At 48.7% G+C, this 21,811-nt stretch overlaps 1 long non-coding RNA gene across 1 annotated transcript; it reads right to left on the reverse strand.

Moving 5' to 3' along the window:
• Nucleotides 1–17,193: 17,193 nt before the first annotated feature.
• On the reverse strand, nucleotides 17,194–21,808 carry LOC132246650 (uncharacterized). The gene is made up of 3 exons (XR_009458051.1): nucleotides 19,437–21,808; nucleotides 19,152–19,230; nucleotides 17,194–17,605 (listed from the first exon to the last, which is right to left on the reverse strand). It is a non-coding gene; the product is annotated as an uncharacterized LOC132246650 (long non-coding RNA).
• Between the last annotated feature and the right edge of the window lie 3 nt (nucleotides 21,809–21,811).

Here is a 21,811-nt window from a genome sequence, read left to right on the forward strand (position 1 = left end):
TCCTGGAGCTCCTGGTGTCACAGTCAGCACTTTCTTGGCCAAGGATCTCCTTTTGACTTCTCAGCCTGTTCGTACCATCTCCGATTCACTGTGCCTACAAATTCACTAACAGCTGTTCAAGCCCACTCTCCCATTCTCACAAGTTGTCTTGTCCTCCTCCTATAGTGCACCTGCGTGTCACACACCCATCGCTATTATAGAAAGACTTGGGCTTGGTGCAGGGCGTAGTGAAAACCAGGTTTCATTTCCAGAATATCTGTAATAGAGGGGCTTGTTGTGTCTCGTGTGCAGGATTGAGGAACCGACCTTCTCCTGGCTCAGTTTGCTTTCCTGGGGCTTTCTTTTCCCTCCGTGTCCTCCAGAGATTTCCTTAGGGAAGTATGCAAGTGCTTTTTCTAGCTAAGCACAGACCAAAGAGGTCTTTGGTTTTTTCCTGCAATTATCTTGAAAATGTTAGAGGATTTTTGCCCGCTTCTCCAAACCTGCTGGTTATCACTCATATTGGTGGTCCTCTTGATTCTGGCTGCACTGACGTTTTCCTTACCTCTTCCAAGGAGTGGCTACGACTGAGTCGCTCTTCTCCAGTCGTGGAAACATTGGCATTTACTACCCCGTCTCTGTCTCTCAACAAGAGATGTGATATTCTACTAGTCACCTTTCAGCCCCAGTCTCTTCGTCCTGTTCATTTTCTCGATGAAATAAAGTAATTCCCATCCTGTTAGCCTCCTAATGTTTCAGGATCTTCCACAGGCTAGGTATACTGATTTGATTGTTTTGTTTTTTCCAGTTAATTACTGCTCCCCTAATTTACTCTGCACTGTCCTGTGGAAATCCACCTTGACTTTACAGTGTCAATGGATCCAAATACTCTTTGGGTCATTCTCCTTTCAGTCACTTCTCAAAATACGCCTTTCCGGCACGAGAGACCTGTTGCAGACCGTGTGTTAATCCTCTTCTCTAGTACTAACAGCAATGACTTAAGCATCGGAGTCATATGTCTATACGTGGTAAATGTTTGCCAGATTAGCAATTCTTTGCTCATTCACAATACGATTCAGTTCGTCATGCGAGTAAGGCAGTGCTGCTTCTCTGACTGCTCCCCTTTGTACAGCTCTTGTCTTTTCTGCATAAAATATAGTTCAAATCCAGCTCTGTCACTTCTTGAGGACTTCTTTTCCCTTCAATACCTCATGAAACCTAGCTATTTCTCCATAAGGTTGGCCACCTGGATTTCCAGATGTGACTGGGTTTCACCTAGTAGTACATAAGCAGCTGAAAGTGCAAACTCCTTCCCTGCGCCCCTAAGTGTCTCTGCATCAAGCTCTTCGTTATTACAAGATGACCGTTGGCTGCCTTTGCTACAACAGTTCAGGGATTCTCTTGCAAGCTACTTTTTACCATTAATGTCTCCCCCAGATCTCTCTCTCCCTCAAATCTTTGAGTAGCCCAAAGTCCACAAGCAGGATGCTGTTTTGGACCACGAGGCTCTCACAAGACATGACACTGTCACTGCGGGTATCTCTCTCTTTCCAGTCCCTGCAGTTTATTGGTTTTGAATGCAGTACCTGCCAACCTGTGCACTCATCTCTGCCCTGGGATCATCCTCCCACTGGATGGGACGGTTGCTTAAGTTGCAATGAGAGTTACTATCAAAGCATCCTTTCCCAGGGCAGGATGGGATTTGTAGCCCCCCATGGAAATCTGCATGGTGTGCTGAAGAAGCTCTGTGTAGCCGTGGCTCTTGGATGAGAGGCTGGGGTTGTCCCTGATGTCTCCTGGTCGGGTTGAGCTGGAGCCTAGGACATGTCTACTCCTGGTGTCAAGCTGCATGAAGTGACTCCATGGAGTTAGTGGGATTCAGAAGTGTTTGTGTTGTGCCGAGAAGGGGATACCCCATCATTTGCACCAGAATTGAGCAGTACACCCCTACCCAGCCTAATCTCCCCCTGGACTCACTAGCATGGTGGGAAAGAAAAGCCGTTCAAAAGCATCATTTGTCCTTTTAGCAGATCATTCTGGTCTCAACTTCAGCCTATTACAACGTGAAGCCATTCAGACACTGTCCAAGCATACATGGCCCACCTGTTTCTGCCAGCAGGGTGTTAGGTGATAGGGCTGAGAGCTGGGCCAGAAACCTTGAGAGTCTGGCTCAGAACTGCCCTGAGTAGGAAAGATTAGGCTGGCACAGGGACCTGGCACTGCCTCACCCCCAGCACTTGGGGTCATGGTAGGAAGAACTTGTTCAGGTGAGGATAGGCAAGTGCCAAGTGCAGTCCTCCTCATAGGCCCATCCCAGCAAAAGGAATAGCCGAGTTTGTCTCTTGGCAGCCGGGTGGGGCCTGATCTGGATTTTCTCTTCCCCACGTAGGAGGCACCTGGCTGCTGAGCAGAGCTGAGGAGCTGACTCCCGAGGAAGGGGCTGCAAACCGGAGCCACCGTGGGCTTCCCAAGGGTGTTTGGGTGAGATGAACTCCCTGAGCCCTGTGAAGCACCTGCACACCTGCACCTGCACCCTGTGAACACTAGCAGTGTTATGAAATCAAAAGAACAAGGCTTTCTTTTGCTCCCAGGCTGCCAACAAAAGTGGCAATGTTGTCAGACATTTTTAATGCTGGATTTAGACCAGCTTGCATGGGCTGCTGAGCAGAGATCCCCTGACCTTGGATCCCTGTGAATCTGAACCAGATTTGAACTGACAGCCTGAAGTCCTGCAACTCCAGATTGTTAGAGAGGATTTTCCTCTGGCAGGAACAGCGGAGGCCTCAGCTTAGCTCTCTTGCATTCACTGGGGCTAGTCGTCCAGTGCCCTTTGCACCCTCTCTTCCAAAGACCTGCTGCATTGTACAATTAATATAAAATCCCTTCCAGCTTTCAGAGAGTTTGTTCTTTTTCCAAAATGTTTTAAACTGCCATCATCTGGTCTGCTTTGCTTTAAGAAAGGTCACAGGCATGGTCACCTTGATGTGTGGAGCCACTGTTAACGCCATCAAAGAATGGGGGAAAAGTTGGGTTTGGAGCCTGCATAGCAGCAAAGACAAAGATGCCATTAGGCAGTCCCTGAACCTTATGCTTGGTTGGGTCTAGGATACAGTGTATCTTTATAGAGAGAGCCTGCAAAAGAAATGTGCCAGGCATTAAAACCCACTCTGCTGAGTCACAAAACACTTAAGAGCCTATTCTGATCCTAGGGTGCCATTTTTCCCCCTCTTGTTTGTCACAAACCTTAATTCAGTCTGGCTTATTGCATATTTCTATGAATAATAATGCAATGCAAGTTGCATAGCAATAGGCCCTTTAGTGTTTTAGTGCTCTGACCTCTGATTCAGAGGTAAAGATACCGTTATTTTTCACTTCAGCATGAGAGTATCTAAGCATGTATTTCTAGCCATCTCTAATTTGAGGGCTTAATGTGTGTCAGGAGAGATCTCCAGAACAAAATGGAGGTGAGATTGTAGCATGTGGTAGGGTACCCATGCTAGCCCAAATCATCCAGCCTAGATAACAACCTCACTGAAGACAAGTGTAGGAGAAGGAGGTGAGGAGAAAAAAAAATCTACTTTTGTCTATTCCCTGTGGTATGTGAGGTGGCTTTTGGTGCAGTGATGCTGGGGAAGTGCCCATGAGTGCATGTGTTGCAGCAATATATAAAGGAATTGTGCCTCTACGGTGTAGCAGCTTGGGGGAGGGATGCACAGAGCAGTTGGGGGCCTCGTGGTGCATGCCTGTGCAGCCCAGTTGTCCATCCGTGGCTTGCCTGCTCCTGTAGCCCGCACAGTGTGCAGCCCCCATTGGTGTGGCTTTCAGTGGCTTAGAAGTTGGACAGCCCCATGTTACAGTATTTCATTCCATTCCATGGTTCCTTCTTCAGGTGAGTTATACTACTTGCTAAGTGCATCAGTTACAGTTGCAGCTCTTTTTCCAGTTGAAGGTATAGTGTCAATGTAATGTGTACCAGAAACCCTGGGAAGTCGTTCTTGAACCACTGTTGGTTTATTGTTTGTTTGATCGTTTTGCTATCCTCTTGCAAATCGGTATAGACAGTTGTGCCTTTGCTGTCTCCTCATATCTCTCTTCCATAGATACAAATACTCCTGATGGCTAAAACACTTTCCATGGCTTTGGAGCATTATGAAGTTTAGTAGCTTTTCCTCTGTCTGAAACTTAGTCTGGCTGCATTGACCAAAGGCCTGCAACCTCAAGTTACGCTCAGGACTTCTGGGGCTTCTGCAGCGTAGTGCAATGGAAACAGAAGAACTGTGTCCTGCTCAGGGGCCAAGAGCAGAATGGGCTAGCTCAGGCCAAAGGTGAGACCAAATCTCCATCTCAGGCTTGGCCAACTAGCTCTCCTGTTCATTGTTATTTCAGGTCAAAGCTGGTATCTCAGGTTTTTACTAGCTCAGATGAGTTCTTCACCACTTCTAGAGCACAGAGCTTAGGGATTCAACACTGGCAGATGCTGTCCAGATAGCCAACGGACTCCCTTTGATTTTCCAAGTACCGTATAGCTATTGCTTATATCACTGCACTGCTCTAATATCACGTGTTACTTAATCATCTGTTAGCTGGGCCAATATCCTCTATACCTCAATCTGCAACAATAGGAAGAAGCAACCAGGGGAACAGCAAACAGTACTTTGGAGAGAGTATGAACTTTCAGTTCTGTGCTCCTGTGCTCATTGTAAATTAAAGGCAAATGGTGCTATTCATTGGCAAATTAGATGTCTTCTACGTGAGCTCAGCTTAATAAAGAGATGTCATTATTGTGATTATCAGCCTTACTGCCTGATAAAAAGACATGTTGATCAGGCTTCAGGGGAGGGCCTTCTTTGCAGCAGTATTGCAGTAAGCCTAATTATGGCTTTCAATTTCATATTCACAATACTACTCCTCAGGGGCAGTGTTGCGGGGAGACTGAAATCACTCATTGCGTGTCCTCTTGCTCTGCGCAAGGAAATTGACTTGCATCTTCCGGATGCCAGCAATACTTGCACGCCTGTTCACTTGGATCAAGCTAAAACTGCCAGTGGAAGACAGTGATTTTTAAAAAAAACTTGGGTGGGATCTTAATTTCTTTTGTTTTGAGGAGATGAAACTTTTGGGTGGCAGATTCTTGGGATAAGTGCTTGCTTAAATTATTGATTCCACCCCTTCCCCCCCTGCCCCCCCCACAATACGAATGGTATAATTAAAATGGAAGGGTTAAGTGTTGAACTTGTGGGCATAATCCTGCAAGAAATTACTCATAGTTGTGTTGGCAGTGTGAACTTTCTCCTATGCATTGTCCTCTAAAGGTAATATATTGGCCTCTAACTGCTCCAGTTCTCAGCTGATAAGCAGTTCTCAGCCACATGGGCTGCTCAGCCACATGAGCTGCTTCCAGGTGCTCTGCTCTTTCCATTCAGGCACACCAGTTGTCATGAATTAGTGGTACCTTTTTGGGGTTCTGTGATGAAATCCCAAGAGTCAGGGGAGTAGGTTGAAAGCCAGCGTTTTGCCTATCAGCAGTGGAAGGTCAGACCCCTTTTTTGCTTGTGGGGATTTTTCTTTAGAGTGATATTATCTTTAAATACCATGCTTGCTCTAATCTTAGGATTTTTATATCTCAGTCCTTGGTTTGCAGCCACCAGCAGCTACTTGTCTTCCAACAAGTTTTTGCTGCTGGTGTTCTGGGAGCAGCCAAAGCTGGGGAATTTAGAGAGGCGACCGATTTAACTTTGGCTAAAGGATCCTGGGAGCTGTGCTGATGTTCTGGGAAAGCCCAAATATATTAATTCAAGAGAAGATCTATGGGTGAACAGGGATTGAAACATTCTCCCTTTCATTGTTCTCCCAGGGCAATAAAAGAAGGGAAACATGATAGCATGTCTGTATTCTTAATATATGGCCATTCACGATTCTTTTTATTCTTTTGAAAGCTGTCATGCAGATTTCTCATTGGCCTTGGGGGCCGCTACAGTTTAAAAAAAAAAACAAAACAAAAAACGAAAAACACACACAGTCTTTGAAGAAAAGTGATTGTGCATCTCCATTAGAGAAGAGAAAGGGCGTATAAGTAAAGGAGAGGTGGAACATTAAAGTGTCATCGTATACAGGAGGAAGGAGACTGAAGGAAGGGGTTTGACCCTTTGGCATTGCTGTAATACAATTTTACTCATGTCCATTGCTCATAAAAATCATCCAGGTCACACGTTTTGCTCTTAATGGGGATTGAGCTAGATCAGGGAAATTGCTTCCAAGTGAGCATTTCAGCATATTCAGTATGTAAAAGCCCTGCTACTAAAGGTGGAAGCATGAAAAAAAGTCAGCATTAACACTATTAAGGGACTAAATTTCATTCCGTTAATCTTTTTCTTATATCCTTTTCTTCATTCACCAAAGTGACCAACAGCACGTATGCAGTTTCCAAAGGTATCTTCAGACAAATCGTGGCAGTATCAGGAAGGAGGATCAAGGCTACTCACAAATTAGTAGGGTGGGATCCCTACAGGAATGTTCCCATTTTAAAACACCTTATCAGAATATTAATTCCAGGAGAACTTCCTTACAAACCCGATGCATGTGCAGTAATACTGCGTGAAAATAACTTGCTCCCTTACTGCAGACAGTTGGGAGTGTGGGGGTAGGAGAAGCATAAAGTGAATCTAAAATTGTATAGCTTCTCTGAATATAAAAATATTGTAATGATGCACAGGAATTTGAGTGGCCACTATGGCATTTGCAGTCCACCCGTCGTGTGTGTGTGCATCTTGTGTGTGTGTGTGTCCTACTACCTTACGTTGAAATAATGCTAGCTGGGTTTAAAAAAAGGTCTAGAATACTTCACAACAAGTGAAAGTTAGATGCTGGCATAGGGCAAGTTATATTTCATGCTTTAGCAAGAAAGCTAGTTTCTAGAGAAAGAAATTTGTCCTTTTCCCATTTGTGCCTTGTGTCTGAAGCTTCAGACTGTTGCGATTGCTAGAAGGAAGAAAAGACAGTTGAATAACTTGGTATGTCCCATGTGTGTTGGCTAAGGAGATAATTCGGCTAACCCAGGGACACCTTAAGCAATAAACACTAACCACCAATTCCCATTACTTGTTGCCTCCAATTGGTGATCATAAATCACGTGTTTTGGTCAGTCGCCAAACAAACAAAACACCATTGCTTGGAGCTGTACCACGTTGCTGTGTGTGGGTCATTTGTATTTGTGGCTGTCATTCATGGGTCTTTGTTCTGCAGTTTCTCTTCTCTGGAGCTCCAAAGGCTGCAACAAAAGTGACTAAATATTCTCCCTTATTTATTTTATTGTCTGCCCACAGCACTGACGCAGGAGACAGCCCTGTGGGAACCACTGGCACTACCAACTTGGAGCAGCCTCAGGTTATCCCATCTCAAGGTGACCTTGTGGGTGATCTTCTGAACCTTGACCTGGGCCCCCCAGTGAATGTACCCCAAGTGTCCTCCAGGCAGATGGGTGCTGTGGACCTCCTTGGCGGAGGGTTAGACAGTTTGGGAAGGAATGTACTCTTTCTTCCATTTCAAATGCTGTACAGTAACAAAAAACATTTGTGGTCTCAGAGGTTGGCAAGACCTTGGGTATTCATTCCCTTTGTGCTGAGTGCCCGCTACTGGGACCTGAAGAGATTCATAAATTACTGGGACCCTCAGCAGCCATTGTTACTTCTGTGCCAGTTCACAGCCAGGTTCTTCCTTTAGTAAAGAATGCTACCACACAACTTAGATTCCCATTGTAGATCGATAGGACTATTTCTCTCACTGGGAAGCAGGGGAGGAGGATTGAAGAGCCCTGTCAGTTCCTTAGGTGTCCGAGAGCATTATAAAATACACCAGTTCCTCTTCTAAAGGGCTTTCATGGTGCCCTCTTGTTCCCAACTCAATTGAATTTCATTACAAGCTCCGTCTTTATAGCCTGCGCCATCCTATTTGTGTATTCTCCAGAGCATGTCTTGCTTTAAGTATCGGTGACATCTTAATTGCAGTTAGGCCAAGAGGAAGCACTCTGCTACTCTGCATAGTCCTGCCCTTCACCACAGGCACTCACAAGGTAGTATTCTAATATTAAAAGGGTCAGGCACCAGAGAATGAATAAATTCATTCTGCCTCTTGCCTGGGGAGGGCAAGCTGGGCATAAGCTGTCATGACCGAATCAGAAGGGGGAAAATGTATTATGCAACTGAATCATGGGTGCAGTGGGTCTTAAATCTGTGGCTGCCATTCAGGAAGAGAACAGATCACTGAATACAGTAGCACAACTGAATACAGTAGCACATTTAGCCTTCAGCACTGTGAGTCAGGCCTCTACCATCAGGCAGCAGCTTTGGAGGAGTGGGAGGCTGTTCGTACAGCTGGACGAGCCCCGATGCAACAAATCCTTATTTGTCAGCTTCTCCATTCATTGTAGCAGTCTTGCTAAAACAGACATTAAATACAGAGCCCAACTTCTGGTGTTTCACAAGCTGATGAAGTAAACACAAATCTAACCCTCCCTAGCATTCCTATTCAAAGAGATCAGATGTGCTCAACTTATTTGATCTCTGTGCTGTTTGAGCAGCAGTTCATGCACCTGAAGTTCACATCAGTGGAACAGGCATGCTAGTCCTTGGCTGCAGTTCTCAGCAGCATGTACTGTATAAGCCCAGCAGCGGGAGCTCAGTTCAGTGATCTCTGATGAAGAGAGAGACAGCCACTGCTGTGCACTGTAACTAATTTTATTTCTTTAATTACATTCATACAATTCAGAAAACAATGTCGTTTGACAGCTTGAAAGAGGCATTTGAGCCATAAATCCCTGTAGAGACACCTTCATCTCTGGTTGCAGAGACAAACCTTCTGTATTGAATGTCGAGGCACTTGGTTGTTGGCCAGAGACCTTGTGGATGAGAGTAACTTAAGGACAAAAATGGGTTAGATAAGTCATGTCCAACCTTTTAGCCCCATGTGGTTGGACAGTTGGGGTAGGATCAGTGTACAGGGTGGATCCAGTTTGTGTCCCCAAGCTGCAGCAGTCACTTGGCCCCCCACAACCCTCATACTTGGTTCCAAGACAAGGGGCTTTTTTTCATGCTAAATGGAGAATAAAAACTCAGAATTGAGGAGATAAAGTATCTAAAGAAGTTTGGAGGGACATCTGTAATGCTTACATCACCAATTCTCTCAGGGGCTGATTCTCACAAATGTAGAGAATTTCCTCCATTTTTCACAGAAACACATTCCTTAACTTCTCAATGATCTTCAGGGTCACAGTTGTTTTCCCTTTTCCTGGCAGGTGATACATAAACAGCTTCCTGGTTTTGCAGGGGTCCATGGTCACTAACTCATATTGTTTAAGAGTCAGAAGGTTGAAAAACTCACAGGAAAGGTGGTCACTTAACAAGGACCTAAAACTCAGCAAGCCAATCACAAGTGCATCCAGTAATTTTTTGATGACTTCGTGGGGTATGATATAACTATTGCGATACATTATTTGCAACATAACATATCCACTATCACTAGGGTCAAGCGCATCAGGGCAGTTGGCACGATTCTCTCGGAGGCGCTGCTGGGGGGGATCTCTCTTAGCAGGGTTTTTCAAACACTTGAGGTTGAACCTCTGCTTTGGTTACTTCTTTTGTTGACATCAGTCTGTGGCCGTACAGATGGATGTAATGGAACAGATCAAACAAGAATCTATCCAGCAGCCTTTGGGGCTAGTCTTCTCCTCGTCTTCTTCACGTGTCCCACCTGAGAGAGTTGACAATAGGGATTCAGCAGAGTCTGAGAATTATTCAAATCTGACCAGGCCATGACAGGAGTTGGAGTTCTGCACTGCCCTGCTCGTGCAGCATCCTCACCCCTCTGTACTTCTGTGCTAGGATACCACTGTGTCGTGGAAACACACGCAGCATACTTTTGTGTCAGGTCAGCAGAAGCTTTTATTCAAAAGAAACTACAGCTGTAGGGGGGATTCCAAAGTGACATGGATTTCCCAAGCACTTGGAAGGGGTTCTCCCCCAAGAGCAAAATCAGGAGACTTATATACTTTTTAACAGTCGCTTACAACTCATGTGATCATATCGTGAAATTAGCATGAAAAGCGGCTATGACATTACTTCATTACTTCTTTGCTGTAATCAGGATGGGAACTTATGGGGAAGGCGAGATTAGTTCACAAACCTCCTTCTTGCACCTGGAAATCAGAGTTGTACATACTTTTTGCTATCTTCAAGGCTGCGGTGAGGGAAGCAGTTGCAGAGGAGTTATAAAGAACAAACACTTTCCCTTATCTGTTCTACTGTACAGAGCCAGCAATTCTCCACAAAGCAGTTATGTCGTCTTATAACTCAAATGATCAAAGTTTAAGGCATTTATTTTTTTCTAATTCCAGTCCCCAGAGCAGAAAGGGTACTAAAATCTGGACAGGTGTTGTGCCATATCCAGCACTTTCGATTGATATGCATCGTATAGGATGGACCACGTTCGGCTGCTATCCTGCTGGACCGAGATATATTACAAGAAGTAAAACTGGAGTGAATGTCAAATTCCGATCTGTTTGCAATGAGAGCAACATGAGGTTCCTTAGAAAAGTTGTAGACCATGAATCCTGTACAATTGAGAGAGGGTACTTTACCCAACAGGATTCCACTGGTGCTACTAGGGCTATAATCTAGAGTAGTTAGGCAATGAGGGTAGTGTCCTCCAGGTGTGGCTTTATTATAAGCTCCGGTGTTGTTGGATCTGTAACAGAAAGGCGCCTCTACTCTTGGGGAGATTATCCAGTAAGCAGGGGCAGCCCTCCTTTCCTTAGGAGCGGACCGATGGGCAGCTAATGAGTAGTGTCTAATGAAGCCACTGTTTATTTTTCCCCATTGCTGGAGGGATATTGGCACTCAGATCATTGGGATTCCTTGGTGTAGGTGCACTGGGCTGCGAGAGCATATCCAGCAGTCACTTCTATTTCCAGCTTGAGCCACCGTAAGGTAGATCTGCAAGTACAAATTTTTCTCCCACCCCCCTTGGGTGATACTAAGATACCCAAGTGTGATGTATCAGGATATCAGTGCCATTTTTAGAGACAGGAGGGACAAAGAATAGCAACAACAAACATAACCAGCACCAGTAAGAAAAAGAACACTACCAGCCAAACCCAGGATGGCAGCCAAAGTCTTTCTTCGTCCTCTGGGCTCAGGTTACCTAAAGGACTGAGAACGTCGGCTCTTGGTCTTGATCGAGGAGTTGATCTTCCGAGTGGGAGCATTTACTTTCTTCAAGGCCGGAGATGATATTTTTGTTCTTCAACTGATGAATCCAGCTGGGCTGAGGTGTTGGGTTCAGGGGAGAGGTTATTAGCACTTGCACCCTGATGCTCCTCACTTGCCTGAATGAGGTCCTGAGGGTCTTTATCCTTGGCCTCAGGGAAAGGTCCCAACCTGGGTTGGAATTCAGCTGCTTCGGGGTCCATTGGAGGTGATACCTTCTTGCAGTGCGAGGCGTGAGTCCACGTTTGGTGACCTTGGCAATGAACAGCAGAATTAGTGGTCAGAAGTACCTGGAAAGGTCCCTTCCACCTGGGTTGAAGTGCATTTTTCCGTTGATAGACCTTTACGTAGACCCAATCTCCAAGTTTGAGGTTGTGACAGGGAACATCTGGTGGTTGAGGTAAGGCTTCTTGGACCTGGGCTGCAGCCTGATGTTGAACCGGTTGTTGCTGATGTGGGAGTCCCAGGAGAGCAGGGTTCGAACAAAGGTCAAGGATATCCTCTGCTGGCTCCCACGGTGGGGGCGCCCTGGGCAATGCTTGATACAGCGGAGCGGTGGCCGGCGTGTAATTTGGGGGAGCAGCCAATTTCTCCCGAACAGCTTTTAACTGCTGTTTTAATTTTTCTTGAGAGTCTTTTAGACTTCTAGTTTGAGATTCTGTCTGCCTTTTGGACATTTCATCATACCAATAGAAGTACATGTCACACTGGTTTTGTGGTGTTTTGGATCCACGGGACTCTAAAGCCCCTCTTAAGTGCATTATTTTATGCTGATCAAATGTTCCTTCCTGTGGAAAATGCTTCACGGGATCATCCCTAGTACACCAGTTCCACTTATCCACGTACTTGCAAGCCTCGGGAGAATAGTGTGAGTACATGAAGTACGCCAGAGTCCCCTTAGGGGGGATGGGAACTTGTTTAGACTGACTTGTTCCCATTTTCAGTCACACAGGGAGACGTAGGAGAGGCTTATTTAGGATGTCCGGGCCGCTCAGTGCCTTGCCCCGCAGTTTTTCTCCGCCCAGACAAAAGGCTTCTGACCCGACACCGGCTCATAAAATGGAAATAGGGAGGGAAACACAAGAGGGATCCTTTCACTCCTGCTCTCGGCAGAAGCTACTGGGACAAGGGGTTTGGAAAAGACAAAATCACTCAGACGCCCTGTCCACTGGGTCACGAGGTTCCAGCTGGGCCCGTGCTTTCGACGCTACCTTTGTAGGCAGAATCGGGGCGGCTAGACCCAGCCTTAGTCCCAGACCTGGTCAGTGGCTCATTTTTCTAAATACACACACACGCACATTCATTCACTAGCCAGATAGAAAAAGACCAAATCACTGGGAAGCCCTGTCCACTGGGTCACGAGGTTCCAGTTGGGCCGCCTGGCTTTCAAAACTGCCCTGTCAGGCAGAATTGGGGCGGCTGAACCCAACCGTAGTCTCAGACCTGGTCAGTGGCTCAGATTTCTAAATACACACACGCGCGCATTCATTCAGTCAGCCAGACCTCCTCCCCCACACCGCCTTAGCTAATTAACTACAAGCCCGATGTGCTGTTGGATGAAGGTGCTTCAAACTGTTTCTCCCTGAATAAAACGTACGTTACCAGACACAAAATTGGATCCTTTACCAGACAGAAAAGTTTAGCCGGCAGTAAGGTTCAGACTGACCTGGGTCTTGTCATTACCCCTGGTGACATGTCGGCATGACGATCTTGTCTTTTCTTCTCTCTTAGGTGTCTGGTGAGACTTGAGACCCCAAGCATTCTGCTTCTGCCTTTTATGTTAAAATTCACAGCTCAACAGGTAATGGAAGTTAAATGGCTCATCCTGGCCAGCCAAGTAAGGCAACGATGCTGCAGAAGCCAGATGGCTTTGAACTGCTTCCCTGGGCATGCTGGCCTTGGGGAAAACCACCAGATCCCTCCTGGCTGGGAGGAGAGCATCTAGCAATTTGGCAGTGTCCCAGCAGAAGCTCCCGGGGGTGCATCCATCTGCAAGCCCATTTTTCACCTCTTGCAGCCAAGCCCTTGGACACTGGGCGAGGCTCCACTGTTCGCCGTGCCACTGGATGCTTGAATGTCGCCGGGCCACCTGAGTGGCAGTGCTGAGGTGAGTCAGGCAGGGGCCTGTGACAAGGTTACATGAGAGTGAGGGGGCAATCTCAACATACGGACTACCAAGCCCGTCTGTTGGAGTGCGCGGGCCCAAGGCAAGGACACAAGAGAAGAGGCTGCAGAAAACTACAAGGAGTGAGAAGCCACTTACATGCTCAGACAGGCAGAGGCACCGACGCTATCATCCCATGGACCCATCCCAGCAGATTGGGCAGGGGAGGACTAAGAGAGGGGACAACAGGGATGGAAGGGGAGGGGAGGAGTGCAGGGCTTCACCTCCTCAGGGTGAAGCAGCACGGGAGCAGCCAGGCGAGCTGGAACCTGCAGAAGGGCAGAGTCAGGGCACGCTCAGTGTGGGGTCCCTCTGCTCACCCCCGGGAACAACCACGGGGTAAAGAAGTGTCTCCCCAGCAGGGAGCAGGACGTGGCTTTCACACATTGTGGCTTTCTGTCCCAGCAGGCCTGGCCTGGGCCAGAAGCTCTGATTCCTGGGATGAACCCCTGGCAACAGGGTCCTCAAGCCCAGAGGTGGGCAATGAGGGGCTAATCCAGGAGATAGCTGGTCCATGCAGGGCACTAGGGCCCTGGCAGAGAGGTGGCACGGGTCATCCTGAGCGGCCTGGAGGCGGGGGGCACCCGATCATCATGTGGGCTGGTGGAGGGGCAGCCCCTCAGGCCTGGGTCTGGGTGGGGTGCAGGGGGGAAACTCACCTCCTTGCTGCCCCCGACCTTCTCCTCCTCCCCTCTGCCACAGTGTCAGCCCTGCAAATGGGAGGCAGAGATACTGGTCACCTCCCATTCACCCCAAGCCCCCAGGCTCCGGCCACTGCCACCACCCCATGCCCAGGCCTCCCCTCTCTCCATCACTGCCTTTGTACCAGGGACCAGCCCTGGGTGTCCTGCTAGACCCACCTCCCTTCCTCCCACTGTGCTGCCTGCGCCTAGGTCTGGTTCCTGGCTGCCATCTGGACATAAACAACAGGGACGGCTCCCAGCACAGAGAGCCCAGGCCTGCAGTGCCCCTGTCCCAGCCCTGCCCCACCTAGACACTCAGGGCACTGGAGGGACTTGCGGGCAAGACACTTACTGAAGACACACTAGTCATACTCCTTCACTCACCTCTTCCCTTCCTGGGCTCCTGGCCTCCACCCCGTCCTTCTCCCAACCTGCGAGACCCTTCCCAGGACCAGGAACGGGCTCCTGGCTCTAGCCCTCCTTCAGCTCCCCTCACTGATCCCACCTTCACAACCTAACGCTAGCGAAAGCATCATGTTTGCCGGATGTAGGGCCACTTATGGCTCTGGACTGGTTCACAGAGCTGGCTGATTTGGCTTGGAGCATGAAACATTTCTTTAGAAAATACCCCCAAAAACTAGGAACATCATCATACCTTTCCCCCTGTCTTGTCGTCTTTGGACCCTGCAAGGCTTTGGTCCACAGGGGCAGGGGGTCACAGCCCACGTCTACCAGGCAGAGGGCCCTTGTCTGTGTGGAGGCGTCCTGATTTTGCGGGCCCTCTGCCTGGGTGCTGGCTTCCACAGTGGGGGGAGCACTTGTCTGTGTCCCGGCCTCAACCCCCTGGGAGGGGCGTTTCCGCCTGATTGCACAAGAAGCAACTGGTCAGAGATGGATCATGGACTGAATTCAAACCCAACAGGCCCTTTGACGATGAACTCCCTGACCTGCACAAACGCGTGGAGGCACCTGCCAGGAGTCCTGCGTGCCACATGGCCAGGGCCTTCCTCCACAGGGGTCGGGTGGGAGTCCGTCCGGGGAGCAGGACCTTGTCCCCTCCCCATGCAACCACGTGAGTCCCTCCACCGCTCACACAAGTCCCAAACTCACAGGGTGCAGGGTCCCTCCTCTCCTGCACTTGTCCAATGGAGGGGACAGATGGGGACCCTTAAATGGGGGGCAGTTTACTTTTGGCCCATCCTTCTGTGCCCAGGCTGGCATCTGGTGCTGAGAGGACATGAGGGCTGAGCGTCAGGCTGAGTGGCACTGAGCACCACTTTTAGGATGGGGATCCCAGAGCCCGTATGAGCGCCACCTTGCAAGGGAGCAGAGGGCAGCAGGGCCATTGCCAGGAGGAAGGCTCCCAGGGCTGGGGCATGGGCAGGGGCTGCAGGGCCAGGACCTGGCCCAGCGTGAGGAGCCCATGGGGGCCAGTCCTGTTCCCCTTCCCCAGGGAACTTGCTGGTGAAGAGCAGGGGGTGACAGTTTGGTGGGGGTGGCACAGGGCGGGGGCTGTCCAGATTGCACCTTGGACAGCGTGGGCTTAGCCTGCCAGCCAAACCCTGCCAGGAGGGGAAGCCACACAGCCCTGTGGACTCTCGTGCTGCCCAGCCCTTCTTGCTCCCATGGCGGGGCACGTGCCCAGGTCTCACCCAGGTTGCTGGAGCGCAGGCGCACGGGGGGCAGCTTCTCCCGCCGGAGCATCTGCAAAGAAACACAGCCCTGAGCTGAAGGAGGGAAAGTGAAGCCGGACTGCCGAGAGCAGGGATGAGGCATGGGGCCGAGGGCTGGGCCCTTGCCCAACCTCAGCCCCCGCTCACAGCTTGTCACATCTCCCAAAAGTCCCCGGGACGGACCCGTGCCGTGTCCCCAGGGCCGCCCCCATGGCTGAGTGAGGAAGGGCACTCATGTCTGCAAGTGGTGCTCGCCTCCGATGCCCGGATAGGAGGATGGACTAAACCTAACTACCTAACTAATGCCTAAGGAACTACTAATCTAACTAAGAAACAAACAAACAACTATCTAACGAACTAATGAAATAACTAACTATTGAACTATCTAACTAACTAACAAACAACCTATCAACTACAAACTACCTACCTAACGAACTAAGAAACTACCTAGCTAACAAACTAACAATCTAACTGGCTAACGAACTAAGAAACTACCTAAAGAACTAACAAACTACCCAACAAACTGCTAAAGTAAGGAACTAACTAACCAACAGAGATGAGGCACGAGGACGAGGAAGGGCAAGTGGCGCGGGCGAAGGGCGGGAGAGCAGTGGGAGGAGCCAGTACCTGAGAGTGAGGCTGGGCATTGTGATGTCACTGGGCACAACAGGTCTTTTTCCATGGCAACCAGGGGTCTCCCTCCCACCCGGGCAAGGTGCTGAGTGCGGGGGCTGTGGGCTCCTTTGGCCTGGCCTGGCCTGGGGGTGCTCCCGCCCCAGATGACCTGAGCCCCTGAACTCTTTGGGCGCATTGTCTGTCCTTGTCCGTGTGGCCCAAGCAGTGACCGCCCTGGCTGGAGGGTCACAGCAGTGAGCGCCCTGGTGCAGGGGGTCCCGGTTAAACAGTAGCCCCCTCTGATCACTGCCCGGTGGGGTGGGGCTGGGAACACAGAGCCCAGCTCGGCCTCAGCCCCATCTGCAAATCCAGAGTGACAATGGCCTCCGAACCCTCCAGCCCTGCTTCTGTTGGAGAGAAATAGCTCCCATTCCTCTTGCCCCTGCTCAGATACAGCTCAGCTCCCCAGCATGGTGCGGTCACTAGGAGTGGACTTTCCTGATGGTCCTCTTGCCCCACACTCACCCCCGCCACCAGCAAGGGGACGGGGCGAACTCGTGCAGCTCAGGGGGCCACTCCCTGGGCTCTGTTACTCCACGTGGGGAAGGGGGAGCAGGGACGGGCATGCTCATAGTTGTGGCACAACCGAATCGCCAACAGGACACTTGTGGGCTCCTCACATGAGCCCAAGTGCCAGGGATGGGCCCAAGGATAGTGCTTGCTCTATGGCATGGGTCCCAGGGATGAGGCACTCACTCAGACCCCCATGCGTTTGGGGTCTCTCCACAAGTCACCATTCGGCTGAGACTGGGGTGGGCAAACAGCTTGATCTTTATTAGGAACAGGATTCAGCAACTCACAAGCTCACAGCTTGCAGGGAGAACTACAACTACCCACCAGCACAAACCGCACCTGCAGGGCATCACGGGGAGAGACTGGGTCATCCCACTGCTGGCCCCTTCAAGGGACCTCCCATGTACCACATCCCCGTCCTTTACTCGGGCAGCTCCCTCTTAGCGACTTGGATGTTCATCAGGCGCTACTTCAACTGGTGTGGAAGAAATCAAACTTCGCGTTGTGGTTGTATTAGAATTGGCAGAGCCATCTAGGTTTATTTAAAACTATACAAGTGATCACAGGGAGAGTTCTCAAAGGAACTCTGACCTCTACAAATTTGCAAGCGTATTTATACTTTAGACAGCGAGAAAAGATGCAGGGTTCAGGCAAAGCAACCTGGGGAGAAACAGAAAGATGTTGATCATTCGTTTGTCACACGTAAGCAGTTTACTTATTTAGAAAAAAACACTATGTTTTGGGAACAGTTCTCAGCTTCTGGTTCAGCGGAAAGGAGGAGGTTAACATCTGCACACAGACAAAACAAGGCATGAAGGTTTCTCCTTATCTTAGAACATGTTAAAACACAGAGCATCAGCATCAGCACCTTTTTTCTTCTCTTTCTCTCTCCTCTTAGTCAAGGAAGAGGCCTGGTTAAACTTATTTCCACTTTCCCCTCTTTTGGGCCTTTTTGGCCCAACATATTAGATATTTATAGCCATGAGCCTTTTAACTTCTAATTTTTCTTTCTTTTAACTATTTTAACATACATATCACAAACGTCGTCCAATTAAGGGAGAAAGCGATCATGGGCACCCCTGTCATTGTACTAGGAGGCAAGTGGGGACATACCATTGTTACATTTGCCTGATCATCTGCACAAATACACCAGAACCACTACAGCGTTAACCCTGCATTATTCAGTGTCAGTCAGGGCAGTTCAGCCAGTGTGCACCACTGCAGGCTGTGCCCACTCCTGAACAGCTGCTGCCTTTGTCCTTTTCAAAACAGCTAAGAAGTACCTTTGTGCCTACCCATAATCTCAGTCTTTTTTGTAACCCCCTTCCCCCACCCCCATGAAAACAAACAGCTTCAATGGCTGGCTAGGACATGGGGGTGGGGGTTTGGAGTGGGGGCATAAGGGAAAGGTGGTTTGTCCTACACCCTATACGACTTGCGGCTGAGCATTTTCCCTCTGGGATCTAGGCAGCACCGTTCTGAGACATCCAGCTCTCCCCACGTACTGCTTATGGAGACTAGGGACCCAGGTCTCCTTCCACCTGCTGGGCACTGCCATGGATTAGGCCACCTAGCATCCACCTAGTCCATGCTGCAGAAAGCCCAGGAAAAAACACTAAAGTAAGAGGTAAGTGAACACTCTTTCTGTTTTTCCTGATTAGCCTTAAGGCAAAGACAACCGTGTGTTACATACGTAGATACCTAGCAGGGGAAAGAAAAATCTGGCCCTAGGTGCCTAGATCGCTGTTCTGGATTCCACTCCATGGGCCGGGCGCCCGCAGGGAGGCACTCTGCAACTCAACAGAGCAGCATCTAAGGACTACTTCTGAAAAAGGATTAAATGTTTTTGCCAATATAATGGGGGAAACCTGTGGTGGAAATGAAACATGAACCACAGTCTCTCAACCCCCTGGTTAGCACCCTTAAAACTGGGCCACCTTTGTTCTTCCTCCATTCATAATCTGACTAGTCCTTTCATTAAGATTCAGTATTTTACACCTCAGGGTTGCTGTCCCCGGGATTACTTACCACACCTAGGGCTAGACTGTGCAGCCTTCAGCCCAGGACTTGGTTTGCTCAAAACTGTACCACAAAAAATACAAACATTTGCAACAAAAATCCAACATTTTTACATTGCCTTTTTGAAAACTGATGGCTTAATTCAATTCAGTATCGTGCCCTACAAGGTACGCATCCAAAAACTTACTTGAATATATGGATTATCAGTTATCAGGTCTCCCTTCTCATCATAAGTAAAAACTGGTAAGTCCTTGGCTATGAACTCTCTAAAAACAAAGATAAGCATTTGATGGATTAGAAATGCAAATGCACATTATTAAAGACAGGACACTTACTCTAATTCTCCATACGTGTACAGAAGGGAAAACAGAAAGGAAAATTAAGCAAACTGGCAGCATCCATGATGAAACAGTGGCATTTCCTGACCAAGTCTGGAGAACCCGCTGCACTCTGGAAACAAGGTGCAGCTCACCAGGATGGCTGTGGGGATTATCACCAGATCCTTGTGCCAGGAAGGAAGGCTCTGTGGAGGGAGGGCAAGGGGCCCAGGAGGCAGAATGGCAGAGATTTCCAGCAGGCCCACCGCTTTCACAACACCGTCTCATCTGCAGAAGGAGAATGCAGTTGCTGCTGGCCCTGCGACTGGCACTGTCCCTCATGAGCCCCCACTGAGTCTCCCAGCAACCCTCAGCCCTGAGGACCCTCACCATCACCGCCTCAGCATCCATGGCTGCAGGACAGGTCTCCTCAGGTCCATTTGGACAGGGGTGCACTCTGTACTATTCCTGCAGAAAACTTACATGACCCCACAACTGAAGCCAGGTGGCAGCTGGAGTTGGGGGACAGGGTCTACTTCAGCCACCCCACAGAGACAGGATGGGGCAACCCTGTTCTCCCCAGGGCTGCAGATGGAAATCCTGCAAATGGCTGAGGCGGTGCTGGCTGCCTGGCCCATCTCTGGGCCCAAACGCAGGGGCTATCTTGAACCTGGCTAAGGTCGGCACCCCCACTCACAGCGCTGATCAGCAAGAACCCACTACCTCAGCACCCTGAGTCCTCACGAGTGCCTGGTCCTCAGCGCGCATGTTTATATGTCCATGTGCACATCTTAGATACTGTGCATTTATTGTAGTACTTGCTTAATAAAGTACTGACTAAATGCTCAGTACCTGGAGTTACTGTGCAGTAGTGCCAGCGCACGGTTATTTAGTGATGCTTACTGCGCATTAGCCTCATAGCACAGTAGGTGCAGTAGGTGATTAGCACGGTTTGTGCTGTGATGCGCTACTGCGCAGTGTTATTAGGCTAATGTGCAGTAAGCGTCTTGGGTAGATGCGCCCCATGAGGACTTCAACGTGAGCCTTGGGGCACAGGACTGGACCAGCAAGAACTTGAGCATAGACACCACAGACATCAGCTCGCCATCTGCTTGGGAACTGATTACCCAGAATAATTTTGTACCATATGCAAACTTTCATATTTCACTGCACACTCCAGTCTCAATTTTTTTGTTTCACTGAGATTCAAAAACTAGACTGAAAATGTTCTTTTCTATGGTCTGGGAAAGCGTCAAAAGTAGCAGTGGCAAGGGGGTAGCTGGAAGTTGCCCGGCCCCAGTGCAGGCACAGGCTCGGCACAAACAAAGCCCTGGGATTCTGTGGGCCAGATCCAGATCCAGTTGCTCCACAGGCCAGATCCAGCCTACTGACCCCTGGTAGGATCCTATTACAAGAATACTGTGTTCTTGTTAAATGAGCACAGCATGCTCAGTGGAAATGTATAATCACTTGTTGCCAGTCTGGGCCATTTTCAAGAGGCCTGTACCAAGCTACAGAACTGAAGCTTAAGCAGGAGTGAACTTTTGCAGACATGACAACTAGCCTGGTCAATGAAAGAAAGCAATTAATACGTCCAGAGAAAACTAGAGCAAAGAGTCACAAAGATGACATAATAGTAAGGAAGGCTTACAACAGATCATTGAAAAGCGATATATCACACCTTTAGTTTGATAATGTTAGTAGGAATGACTGTTAGAACCAAGAGCACTCAATATACCAGTGGCTTTGCTATAATAGAGGCATTTATTTTAAATGTCTTAGATAAACTTTAGAAACAAAGCAGCCTGGTCAGTGAAGCCCATGAACAAAGGCAAAAAGAAAACAGGGGGGTTGCAAACAGTGATAGCAAAGGAGGAGATAAGAAATCCTCTGCTGCGGAGTTGTAACTTCACAAGGACATCAATCCCAGCTAACTGACATCTTCTCCATCCACCAGAAGACTGGTGTCATTCCAGGTGCTAAAGTTTCAGTGAAACAAAGAAATCTGAATGAATGTTTTAATGTTTATTAAAACATTAAAATAAGCTCCCTGTAAATATAGGATGTGAGCTGGAAGGAAAATTGGAGAATTCCACAAATGAAGATGACACGCTGCAAATCGGCAAGCTGCTACCCCACTTCCGCTCCCCAAATATCCCCAGCTGATAAAGGTGAGAATCTATATTGCACTATTTTACATAGCTAGATAGGCACTGAAAAAAGTGTATATTCTTTGAACTTTGGGGTGTGAACAATAAAAGGGCAGGCTGTAGATCTGTCTTTCGCCTCTTTTCTGACCTGAGCGGCGACCACTGAGGGAACTGAAGCTGTACCTTAATTCTGTTAGATTGCAGAAAAGGTCCTGGTCACAGACAGGCTGAAGTCTGTGTCTTTCTAAACACTGAATGGTCACCACTTTGGGGTAACAAACTGTAAGTCACTTGGGACAGATTTCTTGTTTTCGTTTCTCTAACTTGCCATGCGCACTTATGCTTTCTACAAAAAGAAAGGAAAGGTTCAAAGAAAGCAC

The sequence above is a fragment of the Alligator mississippiensis genome, chromosome 16 (genome assembly GCF_030867095.1).
Source record: "Alligator mississippiensis isolate rAllMis1 chromosome 16, rAllMis1, whole genome shotgun sequence".
Classification (NCBI taxonomy): Eukaryota; Metazoa; Chordata; order Crocodylia; family Alligatoridae; genus Alligator; species Alligator mississippiensis.